General features: G+C 36.0%; 1 pseudogene; it reads left to right on the top strand.

Annotated features, from left to right (window-relative positions):
* The first annotated feature begins 10,321 nt into the window (after window positions 1-10,321).
* Window positions 10,322-14,132, top strand: LOC149210992 (uncharacterized protein At4g15970 pseudogene; annotated as a pseudogene).
* Window positions 14,133-16,120: the final 1,988 nt, after the last annotated feature.

Raw genomic sequence — 16,120 nt, 5'->3', positions numbered from 1 at the left:
CCTGTGAAAAGCCACAGAAACAAGTCTTGCCTTATGCTTCTCCAAACTACCATCAGCAGCTTGCTTTACCTTGTAAAGCCAATGGGAACTCACAACTGACTTGTTCTCCGGTCTCGGAACCACATCCCAGACACTGTTACGAAGTATGGAGTCATACTCCTCCACCATAGTATCAACCCAAATCGGCTGCTACATTGCTTCCTCAAAGGAAGATGGCTCGATCTCAACGCATTCCCCAGCAAGGGCCATGTATCCAGTGTACCTCTCAAGTGACCTCCTCTCTCTGCCCTGAGAAGATGGTGCTCCCACATTCTCTCTTGCATCCTCGAACAATCTGTCAGATTCTCTTGTGCACTTTCGTCCATTTATGGAAGACTCTGCTTGAGTGGATGTCTCCACTCTTGGAGCCTTTGCATGCAGCTCCTCTGCATCAGTCCGAGGCTCCTCCTCCTTAGGAACCAACAATTCCTCCACAGCCTGTAGTTGGAGATCCCTCTCAAGGGAAACTCGCATGGCCTTCTTCTCATCAAACTTAAGATCTCTGCGAACCACTGTCCTCTGACTGGTAGTCAAGTACACCTGATAGTTGTGAGGTGTATCAGTGTACCCCACAAATATCCCCAACTTTTTTGTCAGCTCAAGCTTCTTCCATGCATCCTTTGTCACATGGAAATATACTGATGATCCAAAGATCCTAAAGTGACCCACATCTGGTCTCTTACCAAAGAAATCTTCCTCTGGTGTCTTCATCCCAAGTATGCGATGTGGGCTTCTATTCTACAAATAGATCACTGTGTTGCATGCCTCAGCCCACAAGTGAAGTGGTAGTCCTTGGTCATGCAGAATTGCCCGTGCTACCCCTACAATAGTTCTGTTCTTCCTCTCGGCCACCCCATTCTGTTGTGGGTTATGAGGTGCCGTCAACTCTCGTTTAATTCCTTCCACTGCACAAAAGTCCTTAAACTCTTGAGAGACATATTCTCTACCATTGTCACTTCTCAAGGCCTTCATCTTCTTCCCTGACTCTTTCTCGACCAAAGCTTTGAACTCACAAAAATTTGTGAAGGTTTGGTCCTTCTTCTGCATGAAATAAATCTAGAATTTAGGAGAATAGTCATCAATGAAAATCACATAATCAATCTGCTTCACTGTGGATGCCATTGAGAATGTTCCACACAAATCAATATGAACTCACTCTAAGATAGCCTCTGCTCGACTGTCTCGATCATGAAAGGAAGACTCGGTGTACTTTCCCAAGGTACAACCTTTGCATGTGTCAACTTGCTCAAGTTTACCTTTGGGAAGTCCTGTAGATATCTGTTGCATTATCTTCAAATCCCCATGATGCAAATATCCCAACTGCCTATGCCACAACTCGCCAATGTCTTGGCTTTGCACCAATTCTACTTTCGTAGTCAATGTTGCACATTCATCTACCTCTAGTTTATATAGATTCTTTACCCGAATCCTTATCCTCTTGGTCTGACCCATGTCTATGTGTCTTAGGAATGCCTTTCCTTTACTGAAGACAACATCATAGCCTTTCCTCCAACATCGTGACCAATACCAAGTTCTTCTTTTGTCCATGCACATACATCACATCTGTCAAGGTGAAAGGAGCTCCATGCACCGTTCCCACTCCTGAAACAGTATACCTTCCATCATCACACATCTATATGCGCATCTTGAGGTCTTTCTCCTCCAAGGCATTGAATAAATTTTTATCACCGGTCATGTGGATTGAGGCTCCACCATCAAGATACTAGACACAACCCATCATCGATGACACTATGCATGCAATGAGGGTAAAGTCCATTTCAAACTGGGAGGCTAATGCCTCACCTTTCAATCCTTCTGAGGATCCTTTCTTGGACTTCTTCGATGAGAAATTAGTCGCATAATGTCCCATCTTGTGACAATTAAAGCATCTTACTTTAGACATGTCACCCTTCTTCCCTCCATGAGAAGAATTTGATTTGGAATGGGAAGCCTTCCCCTTCCCTTTCCTTGACTTACTTGCTAAGGCCAGATTTTATTCATCATCATTCTTGGATGAAGAACCATCTCGTGTGCTCCTCCTGATCTCCTCTTGCATAAGATTTGACCACAGTCATTCCCAATCTGGCAGTTTATCCCTTCCATTCATAGAGTCCTGGTAGCTATTCCAACTCTTTGGAAGGCCAAGGCGAGCGAGGCTCACCATATCATCATCGGTAGTAGTTACTCCCACACTGCCAAACTCATCTTTACAGGTGGTGAGCTTGTTTAGATATGTGGAAATAGTATCGCTCTTCTCCATCTCGATTCTTCGAAGCTTATCCTTGAGCGCCAATTTCCTCTGGTCGCTACTGTTCTAGTAGAGGTCCTTCAATATCTTCCACATTGAAAATGGAGTATCCTTCCCATGGAGACTCGACACAATATGGTCTTTAACTCCCTCAAGGATGATCCGTCTTGCCTTTGCCACACACTTCTTCCACTCAACCAACTCTTGTGCATTAGTTGAAGCTAGCTTTGGGATTTCTTGATCAATGAATTCCTTCAAGCCATTGTCTTCTGATACAACCTCCATTCTATCTTTCCATGCTATGTAATTCGAGCTACCTTCCAAAGCATACTCAAGTCTCCAGCCATAGAACGTCGTTGGCCAACCTTGAAGTATGATATGAATTTGATTTGCACCTACAACCTCAAACTTCAAATTTCAAATTATGTTCTTAGTATATTGTTCATAGCTCCAATACCATGTAGAGATTTCTACAAATATAGCTCTGATACCATGTATAAAATCTAATGGTAGGTTAACCCGATAATGCAATATAAATCAAAGCAGAATACTATAACCTACTTCTACTATCAATTTGTGGAAGCTTAAAGATCGAGCTGAAAAATATAACCAAAAGAAGAAGAATCAATGGCACAATACACATGAAAATACTTTGGGGAAAACCTTAGCAAAAACCACACACTATTGTATTATCATACATGGTGGGAATACACAGGAATTATACAAAGCCTTAGCTCTCACAGCTATCCAACTCTCAATACAATCCTCGCAAATGCTCACAAGCAATCTTGGCTTCTCTCCAGCCTTCCTGTCTACCCTCCAAGCTCCTATTTCCTTCCGTTCTTCCTTGTGGATGATTCTCCTTTTACCAAGTGGATGATCTCCTCCAAAACTACACAATCTTCAAGGATGGTCCCTTGACTGTATGCATGAGTTTTCTTTATAAGAAAACACATGAAACTGATAGTACACTATCCTTGAAATTTAACTCAACTGGATCTTTCTCAAAATAGGCATGCATGAGTTTCTGATGAGGGAATATTCAGTTAACTGGAGTAGCACTAGTTGAGTGCATGCATGCATCAACTGACTGTTAACTTACTATTAGTTCCTCAAACAGTTTGGAACTAATTTAACTAGACTTAACTCAGTAAACTGAGTTAACTAATTACAACTCAAATATAACTCAATATTATCTCCTTAATTTAAGGGATAACTCTTGCATGTCTTCAGAAAGACTTCTAAATTGAATTTCTCCAACTAATTAATTTAAAATAAATTAATTAATTAATTCCAAGTAGCTCTTAAGACTAAATTCGATTTTAATTCACAATTTAATTCAAGGACAGATTAAATTAGAATACTCTTGTTGCCATATTTCAATAAAAGTGTCATCCATCTTGCAAAGAACTCAAAATTTCTTTCCAATACTAAACATATACAACTAAGGTACCATTTCATATGGTCAATGTTGGAAGATGGACAATTGAAGCTGGAAAAGATACACACTAGGCAGAATCCTATAGATATATTAACAGAAATTGTAACCAGGGAGAAACTGAGATTCCTCTCAATTTCAATTGGTCTTCAAGTATGATGATGAAGATGAGAAACAGTCAGGTCCAAAGTGGAAGCATTTTCCAACAAATGAAGCAATGTTGGAGTTACTATAATCAGTCTCCAAGTGGGAGATACTTGGGTGTGGAGCCTGATTATCTTCCTAATTCATAGGTCTTGTTTCAACTAGGTTTATACCCTAGGAGGATTGCACACCCCTCCATGCAGGGAGGATTTTTTCCCCCATGAGGGAAAAGGGGTGACCATCTCCCTCGAATGGGGGGTTTGGGGGCTAACGGACCCCCAACAGGGGTTCAGGGGAAGCTCCCCCAAAGCTAGAAATAGATGTAAAATTACCTTGTAAAATGTTGTAATTTCGTAGTCAATCTGGGAAATTCATTAGGAGAATGATCTGGTCGTAGAAGTTATGTTAATTTAGGGTTTTTTCCCTACAAGGTAACCCTCAGTTTATATGAGGGAATTGTATTGCAGCTGTGTATTATTATTCTGAGTGAGAGAGAGAGGAGGTTGTGTGAGAGAAAAGAAGAAATTACAACAGATCTGTTGTAGGTTGTATCTCTTCATTTTGTTGTATAATATAAAAGGAAAGATTGGTTGTTTCTCTGTGGACATAGCCCGAATTGGGTGAACCATGTATATTTGTGTCTCTCTTATTTTATGTGTTTCTGTATTTTTGTTTCCGCAATATTGTGTATGCTTCATTTCTCCATTAATTAATGTATAACACTCTAGTTAAAAAGCAATGTCTTTAAATCTCACAATTCTCATGCATGTACTTGTTTTACATGAAAAAGTGTAGAGTTAAGGTTAGAGGTCTATGATTAGAGTCAGACTCGTGGTAATTTAGGAGGTCAAACTTAATAATTTGGTTGGAAATAGGGATATCAAATATCACATAATCCATTACACTATTTCCAAGCCCATGAATACAATTTATTTGGTTGTAGTTTTTCCACTCGATTATGCCATTACAAATGATAAGGTCTTGAGAAATACATAATTTGATGAACTTGATATCAAATAAATTCTTGATGAGGTTTTTGAGACATGTTTTCGGCAATAATCACATCAAAATTCATTTGTTGATGTGTTTCAAACCAGAAAGTGTGGTTCATCATTAGGACAAGATGAATAACCAAATCATGGCAGCAAGTCAAATAGAAAGACCGATGATTCAAATGGCTAGAAAGAAACAACTACTTTTGACTCTACTAACTAGTGTTTCATTTGAATCTACTAACTAGATCAAAGTCCTCATGTAACCAAAGAGGATTGGGGTTTGAATCATTACTAAGAGGAATAGCTTGGTTAGGTACAATTCTAGCATTAATGTCTCCTAAAAAGAGGATATTACCTTCATTCCTTAGATTATGAATATCCTATACTAAGGTATTATAAGGAAAATTCTTAGCTATAATTTTTTATTTTAAAAGGTAGAGTGGATAGGTTCAAAATAACAAATTGCGATATAAATCCTCTTAGTGCTAATGTTAGATATTTAGATCATAATATACCAATTCAAGGGGTCAATCTTATGAACCCAAGTGTGAGGAGAGACACTCTATTTTATATAATAGGTTATTCCTCCAATCCCTCTACAAGAGGATTTCTTGTTCCAGTCTAAACACAAAATGAATACATCTACGTGAGGGACATTAGACTCATTATTATCCCAATTTTTGACTAAAAAATAAGATCAATTTCACTTGGGATCCAGCTTAACATAGGACCATTATGCCACAGAAAGCTACAATAATTCCAGAAGAAGATTTAACTGTTCCAAATTCCTATTTATTTCTCTCATTTTGGTCTCTATCCCTAAGAATAGATTTCCTATTTCTAATGATTTCCCATTTACCTTCCTCTCTAGCTTCCTTTTCCTTTTGAGCCTCCTTCCTTAATTAATTTTGTCTTCTTCTTTTTTTCCCTAGGATGTGGTCCTCATTTATAATTATTCTTGTCCCTTTAAGGCTTGTATATTTATTGAGTATTCCAAATTCAAGGTTACTACAACTTACCCTAACATGGATGAGTCTATCTTTATGCTCGCCTATCTTTCCCAACCTTCTTGCTTCTATGAGATAATTTGTTTCAATTTGTGACTTATTTTTTAGCTTGTCTCTTACTATTTTTAACGTGTCCTCATATTTCTTCTCTTTTATATCAACAATTAAGAGATTCAAGGATCTTTTGTTGCACTTGTTATCTATCTCAATTAGCTTGCTTATTTCCTCTTTAATGGGTTTGATGTCTAATTACTATCCATACTACTTAGGGCCATATTGTTATCTAGTTTTTCTTTTAACTCGCTAATCACATATGTCAAGGTGAAATTTTCTTTAATTATTGATTCTTTCTACTTTTCCATTTCTTGTATCCTATCTTTCATTATTTTAAGCTCATTCTTGAACCCTAATATTTCATTTTTTAAGAATTTGAATTTGTTTTCAAGCATTGTAACTAATTCTATTTTATGGTCTATTTCTCTTTCTTATCTCCTTTTTTCTACTAAATTGAAATGGTCATAAAGAATTTCTAGGGTAACTTTTCTTCATTTCCTCTTACTAGGTTGAGGTTTCGACATACATGGTGAAATATTCATAATTAAAAAAAAGGAGGAAGGAATAAAGTAGATAAAGGAACTTATTCCCTTGGCTTTTGGGTGATAGGCCATTGAATAAAAAAAATATACTTGATATCATCGAGGTAAGGTTCAAAATTGTCATAGACTCGAGAATATAGAGATCAATCGAGATAATGAGTGGCTTAGTATATATTGCTACAAAGTATGTTGATTGGGATTATATTGCATAGAGTTCGGGAAATTGAACAAAAACAAAGCGGTGCATGAAGAAAGATACCTCACACTACATTGCACACCATAAACATATCAATCTGTTCCACTATGTCGAAAAGAGGTACCCACACTGTAGAGAACTACACAATATAGATCAATACATCACACTACAGACATTTAATATGCTCACATCACAAGGGTTTAATGCACTCACACTGCAAAGATTTAATACACTCCCACCACTTGGATTCAATACACTTTCACTACATAACAAGAGAGTTATATTGTATAGATTCAATACACCCACACCATAGGGATTCAATACACTTCCACCAGAGGGATTCAATACACTCACATAATAAGAAATTTGGTACACTCACATTGTTGGGGTTTGATACACTCACACTGCAAAGATTTAATACATATTCACGCTACAAAGATTCATTGCACTTGCACATATTGATACACACTTGCACCACAATGATTCAATGCACTCTCATCATAGAGATTCAATACATTTTCACGACTAGGATTCGATACACTCACACTACAAAACAATACACTCACACCATATAGATTCAATATATTCATGCCACGGGGATTCAATACAATCACACTACATAGATTCAATACACTCACACTGCAGGGATTTAGTACACTCGCACTGCAAGGATTCAATACACTTGCATAATGAGGCATCAAATACAATTACACCATAGGGATTCACTACACTCACACTATAGATATTAAATATACACTTACACTACATATATTCATTGCTCTTGCATAAATTGATACACACTTGCACCACAAAGATTCGACACACTCGTAGCACAGGGATTCAATACACTCACACCACACAAAAATGCACTTGCATCATACAAGTTCAATACACTCACATTGTAGAAAAATACACTCGCACTGTAGAACAATACACTTGCATCACAAAGATTTTATACACTCACACTCACAAGAATTAATGATTCATATGATAATAACGACCATCAATAAATCATGATATAGGGATATCTAAGTTCTGAAAAATACTTAATGGATACATTTGATCCAAGCCATACCAACTCTTAACAAGACTAGATTTTTTTGGTGTCTTCTCCTAACTACTACAAACTTTAAACCTTGACCACTTTGCAAAATAGAGAAATAATAAAGAAATAATAAAGTTAAAAATTTTCAAATATTTTTTAAACTTATTTTGTTTTTTCGATATCTTTTTAATTATAATATTATCGATTTTATTTATAGTTATAATTAACCATCACTTTTTTTAATTAAAAATTTAACTGGACTTTTTAAAAAATTTAAGAGTTTTTAAGAATTTTAAAGCTAAAAATATAAAATGTACCTGATTCTCATCACGCTAACCAATAGCATTATTTTGTGGTGCTTACGTCTCATAACATCTACATCAAATGAGTAGTCATAAGAAGGGGGTAGGATTATTGTCGTGGATTTGGCTATTATACATAACTGGGAGGTGCCCAATCATATTGCAAACTTTTTAAAAGTTATTAGAATCTCATGACATAAGAAATGAGAGCTCAATAAATTTTAAATTTTAATTAATGTTTTTTTAATGATTTAAAGTGAATAGTACATTTTAGTAATGTATTTAAATAATATAATTTAAATTATTGTTTTTAAGTAAAAATCTTAATTTTTTATTATAAAAAATTAAAAAATTATATAAGTATATGTAAAAATGCATTCAAGTATTGTTTTTAAAGATTATTTCTATGTGTTAGAAGCATTCATGGTAGTCAAAATACCAAAAAATAATAGTTACCTAGATGAAGTGGTTTTTTCTTTTTTCTTTTTTTTTTTAACTTTTTTCCATACCCCAGAAGATGGAGTAACCATAACGATTATCAACTCTTATTCTTCTAAATTTGTTGGTGCTTCCTTGTCAAAGTCTGAATTTTCATAAACATGTGTTCTCTTTAATCCACCTGAAACTTAATTATTTCTCTTTCCCTCGTGCTAATTTCTAGGAGTCTAGATCGCTGCTAATTCATTGGGTTCCCCTGTATGTGGTTGGGTCCTTCTGTTTCTCTTCTCCCTCCTTCATTTAGGGATATTGTTGAATTTGTGCCTCTCATTGTTGTTCTCTCTCATCCATTTCTTCATCTTCATCGTCAAAAGAGTGTGGTTCAGGAAATTGCCATCCTTCTGGATTTTGAGGTCTTTTTTTTGTTCTTTTCTTCGCTTGTGCACATGTAGTTCGCAAGTGCCCTGTCTCATGGCAGATCTAACACATGAAAGTAGTATTTTCGAAGTCTAACCATTGGGTCCACTTAAAATCCTCATGAGTAAGATGGACACAATCTAGAAGGCCTTTACTTAAGTCTATCTCCACACATATGCAGGAAAATATAAGGATACCTTTCTCCATTCTTTCTCGATCCACATTTAGAAATCACCCTAGTGAATTTCCAATGCCTTCTAGGACTTGTGGTGCCAGAAAGGAAAAGGGAGATTATGTAACCTTACCCATACTGGAATTTTTGTACCTCCAATGTATTGGCATCGAAACTGGGATACCACAGAGTTACAAAGAGGCCCACTATTCCCCAAAACAATGGTTCTTCATTAATGAAAAAATCCAAGTTTGTTTGATTGTCAAACTGTACCACAAAAAATCCCTTCGCACATAGGTAAATATCATAATTTTTTATCTAGTTGAGGTAGATCCATTGATGGAGATCTTTAGATTTGGACAAGAATCCATCAAATCGGCATATGATAACTTTTTCCTGTAGCATAGAGAAAACACCACTCACCTCCGACAATTTTATTATTAGATATGGAGCTTTCTTTATCTTTTCAACAAAGTAAGGACCTAGCATTATCAAATTTGGGGATTTTTTTCTTCTAATGTGGCTATTTTCCTTCTCAATGCATCCTTAAATGAAACTGGGCCCTTGTCAGTAGAAGAAGATCCAGTTGGAATGCTTGCTCATGGGGTTCTACCTTGCAATCTTAAGTTTAGGATAACAATTGAGTTCCTTTGAATTCCATAATCTTCTAGCTACATGTCATCCGACAACAACTTTCCTTCAAAAAAGAGGCTTTATAAGGATGTTGGAATACCTTATGTGTTTTGCACACACTGCTTTAGATCTTATATAAGATTCGTTCTCCTAGCAGGATCGATTTCCCACTAAAGATTTTGATAAAAACCTGGAAAAACTCCTTAGGAACTAGATGTGGGCATGGTATGCTCCCCTCTAATTGTCTCTCCTCCAGATATGATTCAAAGTGACAAATCTAGCAGCTGATGAATGGGAATAATCATAGATCATGAAACATATCACCAATACCACCTCCACAAGTTTGATGCAAAAGGATCCAACCTTCAATCAGGCCAAAAAAAGCTTTGATCTTCATTTAAAATATCCTAGCGGCATGGATCTACCTGCAGAAGGATAGATCAAAATAGGGCATCACGAAATAGAAGGAGAAAAACCATATCTAGCTTGATAGGAGGCAAATCTACGTCTTGGAGAGTCATATATGGAAAAGAGTAAATCCAATCTACAACTAAGGTGGGAGAAAGCATGGACATAAATGGCCAAAATCTTGAAAAACCCATTGCATAGCCCAATCCTTGCAGAAAGAAACTGCCTGATGTCAAAAACCTTATGGTTAAGCTCTTACAATCTTTCCCATAGCAAAAAATACTCCCGATTGAGTCTATATTGTCCTTTTGGCTTGATATATCTCCGCGACTATCCAGCATATCGGTTGACTCCCTCTTTGAATCTCTCGTAGGCCAACAAAAACTTTGGATTGTCTGCAACAACTTTGCCAAATGGAAACTTTGTGCTCGACACCATCACTCTCTCCTCTATCGCTCCCATTTTATTCAATATAATTGAATTATAATAAGGAAATTATAAATAAAATGTTATTTTGCTATGTATTAAATTTGAATTATAATAAAATTATAATAATAATTAATATTGACTAAGATAGATATGGTTTACTGGATCTTAGAAAGATAGGAAATTACTTGAAATTCTTTACCATTTTATGTTCTAAGATAATCATAGTTTTGTTGAGTTAAAAAGGTTAACAAATTTGGTAGTGTGATAAATATTTTGAAAATTAGATTAAATTTGAGTCTCAAAATGGACAATCAATGAGAAAGTGAATTTCATCTATAACCCTTTTAGTGTTGCAAATGTGAGAGATTGTTTCATTGCACATACTCTTTCATCCCATGGGGTTTTGGCAATTGACCAATGCCCAATTTCACATGAAGCTCATGAGGATTTGTTTTTATCTTAACAAGGTTTTATTCTTCTTAATATTAATTAAGATAGAGATATATTTTTAAGTGGGGTTGATTACCTCCTTATAATATCTTAGTTTTCCTTTTCCCTCCAATTCTCTATTGCCCCACAATTTCTTCTTAAATTTTGATGTAATAATATTTTTAATATCATCCTTATTTTACAAAATTATCTCCACTTTTATTCCCCAATCGTCTCACTAAGATTGGGCATTGTCAGATCTCCATTTGGAATAGGCATTTGAGCTAGAGTTAGAAGCAATTGCTATTTTAGGAAAACTTCCATGTTGTTTAATCTTCTTATACATAAGATATTGGTCATAATCATGTTCTTAATTGGTGAAAAACGTATTGCAATAAGTATAATAAGATAGAGAGTATTTCTTAATATGTTCTATCTTCTTCCATAACTCTAGAGATAATACAACCCCAAACTTCACATCCATATAAAATATCATCTAAATTACTTGTACACACATAAGTGGATCAAAGCCCAACCCTATTTCTTTTAATTTAAAAATCCATAAAGTATAAACTAGTTAGTTTGAGTAAGATTTAGTCCCACTAAATCTAACATTCAAACCACATAATAAAAAATCTTGAAAATAAAAACAACTTTTAAAAGGATTAAATTATCCTTAAAACATCCCAGATCAACCTAGTTATATTAGAAAAAAAAAATCAAGTAACTAAACTTAAACTCAAATCAATTTTATATATCATGATTTTATTAAATTGATTTCAATTTATATATTATAATATTTAAGTTTAAAAAAGTTTTGAGCTCCCATAATTAACTTTTGTGCAAAACCGGGCAGGATAATCTACTTTTTCATAAATGAATTTTTTATTAAATGATTTTTATTTAATATTCTTGGTATAGGACATATTAAACATATTTACGTAATCCCCACTTAGGGCTTTGAACCGTAATCACAAGCCACACTCGTACATATCAATTTATTCTTAAAAAGTAAAATTCCTTTTTCCCAAAAATTACTTACCCTTATATAATTGTATTAATTTAACTTTCAAGGTAGCTTTTTCATCACGCCGCCACCATAATCGCCATAATTGGAGTTTCAATGGGGACACCTGAAATCATTTCTCTCCACGACAATTTAATGGCTATCGAAATATAACGAAGACTCTAAATTTATGGCTCAACGCAAATCCCCTCGGCGACAAATTCAGGGCAAAAACAATATCGGTATGTACTCTATTAATAGTAATAGTACTACTCCTCTCTTCCCAAATTTGATTGTCATCATGCAAAGCTCGTGCAGACACAAAACTGACTGTTCTTCACCAGAAATACGATTGTTATGGGTTTCTTCTGTTGAGAGACAGATGACATTTTTGGATTCACAATATTTGTTCTGTTACCTGTTACTTTCTCAACATAATATTGTCGGAATGGCTACAGATGAACCAAAAACTGCTATCACTCAGACTGAAAAGCACTGCCCAAGGAACCTTCTGAGAAATCGGCTCGCTGGCCTGCTTTCTTGACTATCTCAGGCTCACCGCCATCTTCCTCAGAGGAATCGATCATTCCAGTTTTGACATATAATTATACAACTTTTCTTCAATTGTTTAAAAATATTTGTTGTGTATTGTCGAGTCGAGGAATTTCGGTCTGAGCGCCATTAGACTGCCAAAGAAAAAGGAAAATATCTTGTTGATCCAACAATGGTGAACCAGTTTCTCGGAAACAAATTTCAGACCATTCAGGCAACAACGATCTGTAAATATGCGATTATATTATGCGTTTGCATATTCACAATAGTGATCGCACTCTCACATTTTAATTCCCCTATTGGACAGAGCGATGGCACAAGGGGTTTCTACACCTCGGCCAGACTTGTAAGTAGGGTTTTCTCAATTATAATAAATTTTCGTGCGTCTGATTTTCTGAAACTCATACAATAATATCTGTATATATTGGTTATGAGATTGATCAAATAGATTTCAATGGCTATCAATATTGAATTAAGTAGCAATCTCTTGCAGGAGGCAGAGTTGAGTTCGTCTGCAATTGTCACTGATTTAGAGAGTGCTCTGAAAAAGGCTTCAATGTCCAACAAGACTGTGATAATCACAACAATAAACGCAGCTTGGGCAGAAGAAAACAGTATATTAGATTTGTACCTTCAGAGCTTTCGAATGGGTGAAGGGACACAACATTTGCTGAATCATCTCCTCCTCGTTGCAGTGGACCAAGAGGCATTCAAGCGTTGCCAACAGATTCATCCACACTGCTATATTTTGGTGAAGGAAGGATCTGATCTTTCAAGGGAAAAGGTTTTTATGAGCCAAGGATACTTGGACATGATGTGGGCTAGAATTTTCTTTCTGAAACATGTGTTGGAGTTAGGTTACAGTTTTGTTTTTTCTGTAAGTATACTTCAATTTCATAGTTCTGAGACAATAAATATAGAAATACTGATAGAAAATCTAATCGGACAAGTAATTAAAACCCTGATCGAGGCCGCATTCAAGGGTTGAAATACAAATCTGAGCTACGAATTTCAGTTAGAAATTTCAATAGTTTACGATGCAATGATTAATTTGATTCTACTGTATGTCGATTCACTGAACAGGACGCGGACATACTGTGGTTTCGGAATCCGTTCCAATTGTTTGATGAAAAAGCTGATTTTCAAATTGCCTGCGATCATTACAAGGGCAATCCACACGTCTTATCAAATGCTGCCAATGGGGGTTTCAACTTCGTTCGCTCCAATAAGAGAAGTATTAGGTTTTATGGATGGTGGTATGAGTCTAGGAGATTGTACCCCAAATTGCACGATCAGGATGTGCTAAACAAGATAAAGTCAGGGAAGCAGTTGTCTGAAATAGGGTTGAAGATGTTTTTTCTGGATACCAAGTACGTGGGTGGGTTCTGTGAGAGGAGAGCAGGTGTGAAGGATGTGTTCACAATGCATGCCAATTGCTGTAAAGGCATGAAGGCTAAGATTGCTGATTTGACTTTAATTCTGCAGGATTGGACTTCCTTTCGCTCTCTCAATGCCAGTGGTGTCCACTGGAGAGCTCCCGATGCATGTTTGCATTCATGGTTTGCAGGGCATACTGGCACTTCCCCAAGATATAAAGGGCTTGCAGAAAAGCCAACTCTCAACATTGGACAGAAGTGAAATCAAGGGGCTGCACACTCAGCTAAGTGAATGCTTGACTTTGCTTGACCTTGCCTGCTCAAGACGTGTGCCCCTTCCTGGTACCTCTGGAATAAATGAGAGTCCCATACTTTACCTTCTTGAAAGCCGGATCGAGTTTCTTAGGTACCACTGTTCTCATATATGAAAGTGAAAGCGTGGACGTGGAATTTATGTGAGAACGAGGTCGTTAATGTGAATTGATTTAATAATCATCGATTCAATTTTGTAGTGGACCAGCTCCTAAAACTTTTCAGTTATGTTATACTATGATTGAAAAGGGACATAATTTTAGAATTTTGTATCTGGAAATGTTGTGAAATTATAGTTTTTTGAGAGCATGGTAGTTAAAGCGATATAATTTGAAAGTGATGTTAAATGTCACAACAATTTTATTTAATGAAAATGGGATTTACTTAAGTTTGGTTCGAGTTACTTTAATGATGTAAGTTTTCTTCTTAGAGTTATTTTAATTATGAAAGTTTTTTGGATTTTGGAATTGGTTCGTAGTAACAATTTATAAGCCACTCGACCTATGCATTGAAGAATTTTATAGGACCATAAAATTTGGGTGCAAGTTTCTAATGTTTCTTTTTCTTTTTCTTTTTTTTAGCGATAATTGCTTATAAGGTTGTAAGAGGAGGAGATAATTGCTTATAAGGTTGTAAGAGGAGGAAAACTTGATGTTCTTCCTAAATTATTCTTTCTAAGCAATGTTGGTTTGCTTTTTGCTTCATATGATTTTGAGCCATCATTAGCTAAATTGTCATTCAAGGCTTCCAAGGCGAGAGCTTGAGCTTGAGCTTGAAGTAGTTGATCCACTGTGTCCACTTTGCACGAACCTTAAAGGTAGGAGATGAACGAGGGTGGATGTTGGCCAAATACTGCTTCATATAAAGTCATTTTGGTTGCTTCATGGTATGATATATTGTACCACTATCCAGCCAAAGGTAGCCATCGTGCCCATTGTTGTTTTTCAGAGGTGAAACATCATAAGTAAGTTTACAAACATTTGTTGACTACTTTAGTTTGATCATCTATCTGTGGCTGATATATTGTGCTTAAGTTCAGTGACATGCCTTGTAGTGTAAATAGTTCTTACCAAAATTTTCAATTGAAAGTGGGGTCACTATTTGACATAATGGAGGTGGATGTGTCATGCAGTTTAAAAACTTGATCCATAAAGACTTGAGAAACCAAAGCCAATGTGAAAGATTTCTGAAGAGCACAAAAGTGAGCCTACTTGGAGAGTCGATCAACCACTACCATGATTATTGTCTTATTTCTTGCTTTGGGAAGACCAACAATGAAATCCATGGATATGTCAGTCCAAATGTTGGTAGGGATAGGAAAAGGTTGCAATGTCTCAAGAGTCTTAATTATTTCCCCTTTATTTCTTTGAAAAGAATCACATTCATCCACAAAGGTGAGAATATCATTTTACACTCCTACCTAGAAAAAAGAACATCATGTATGAACATATGTTTTCTAGAATCCTAAATGACCTACTATGGGTGAAGAGTGCACCTTCATTAAGATCATGGTTTTGAGCATGGAAGTAGGTGTTAATGCAAGGTGACCTTTATACCTTAGTGTTTCATCCTACTAAGTATATCTGGTGGGTCGGTTAGGATTCTCTTGTAGCCTATGGATGATCTAAGAGATAGTACGATGGTGAAGTCATTCTTGGTAAGCTTCTATTGGGAACGGGATCCCCCAAGGATAGTTTTGGGTTAAATTTTGTAATAAAATAGTAAAGTCTCTGCATTTTGTGGTCATAGATCGCGAAGGTGTCATGAGTCATAAAGGGTTGTCCGCCTTATTTTTGTAAAGTAAAGTCGGTTGTAAAAGATCCACCCATGGTTCGTGGACCATGGGATTTGTTGACACCTAATCCTCAGCGGTTGGGTGTACCCGGAATGTGAACAGTCATCAAGAAGATGAACTGATCAGTCACATTCATGTATATA

The sequence above is a fragment of the Pinus tabuliformis genome, chromosome 1_2 (assembly GCF_031772625.1).
Source record: "Pinus tabuliformis cultivar Carrire ecotype Pingquan chromosome 1_2, CPIR1, whole genome shotgun sequence".
Taxonomy (NCBI): Eukaryota; Viridiplantae; Streptophyta; class Pinopsida; order Pinales; family Pinaceae; genus Pinus; species Pinus tabuliformis.
Note: the sequence above shows the minus strand (reverse complement) of the source record. Positions and strands in the feature narration are given on the sequence as shown.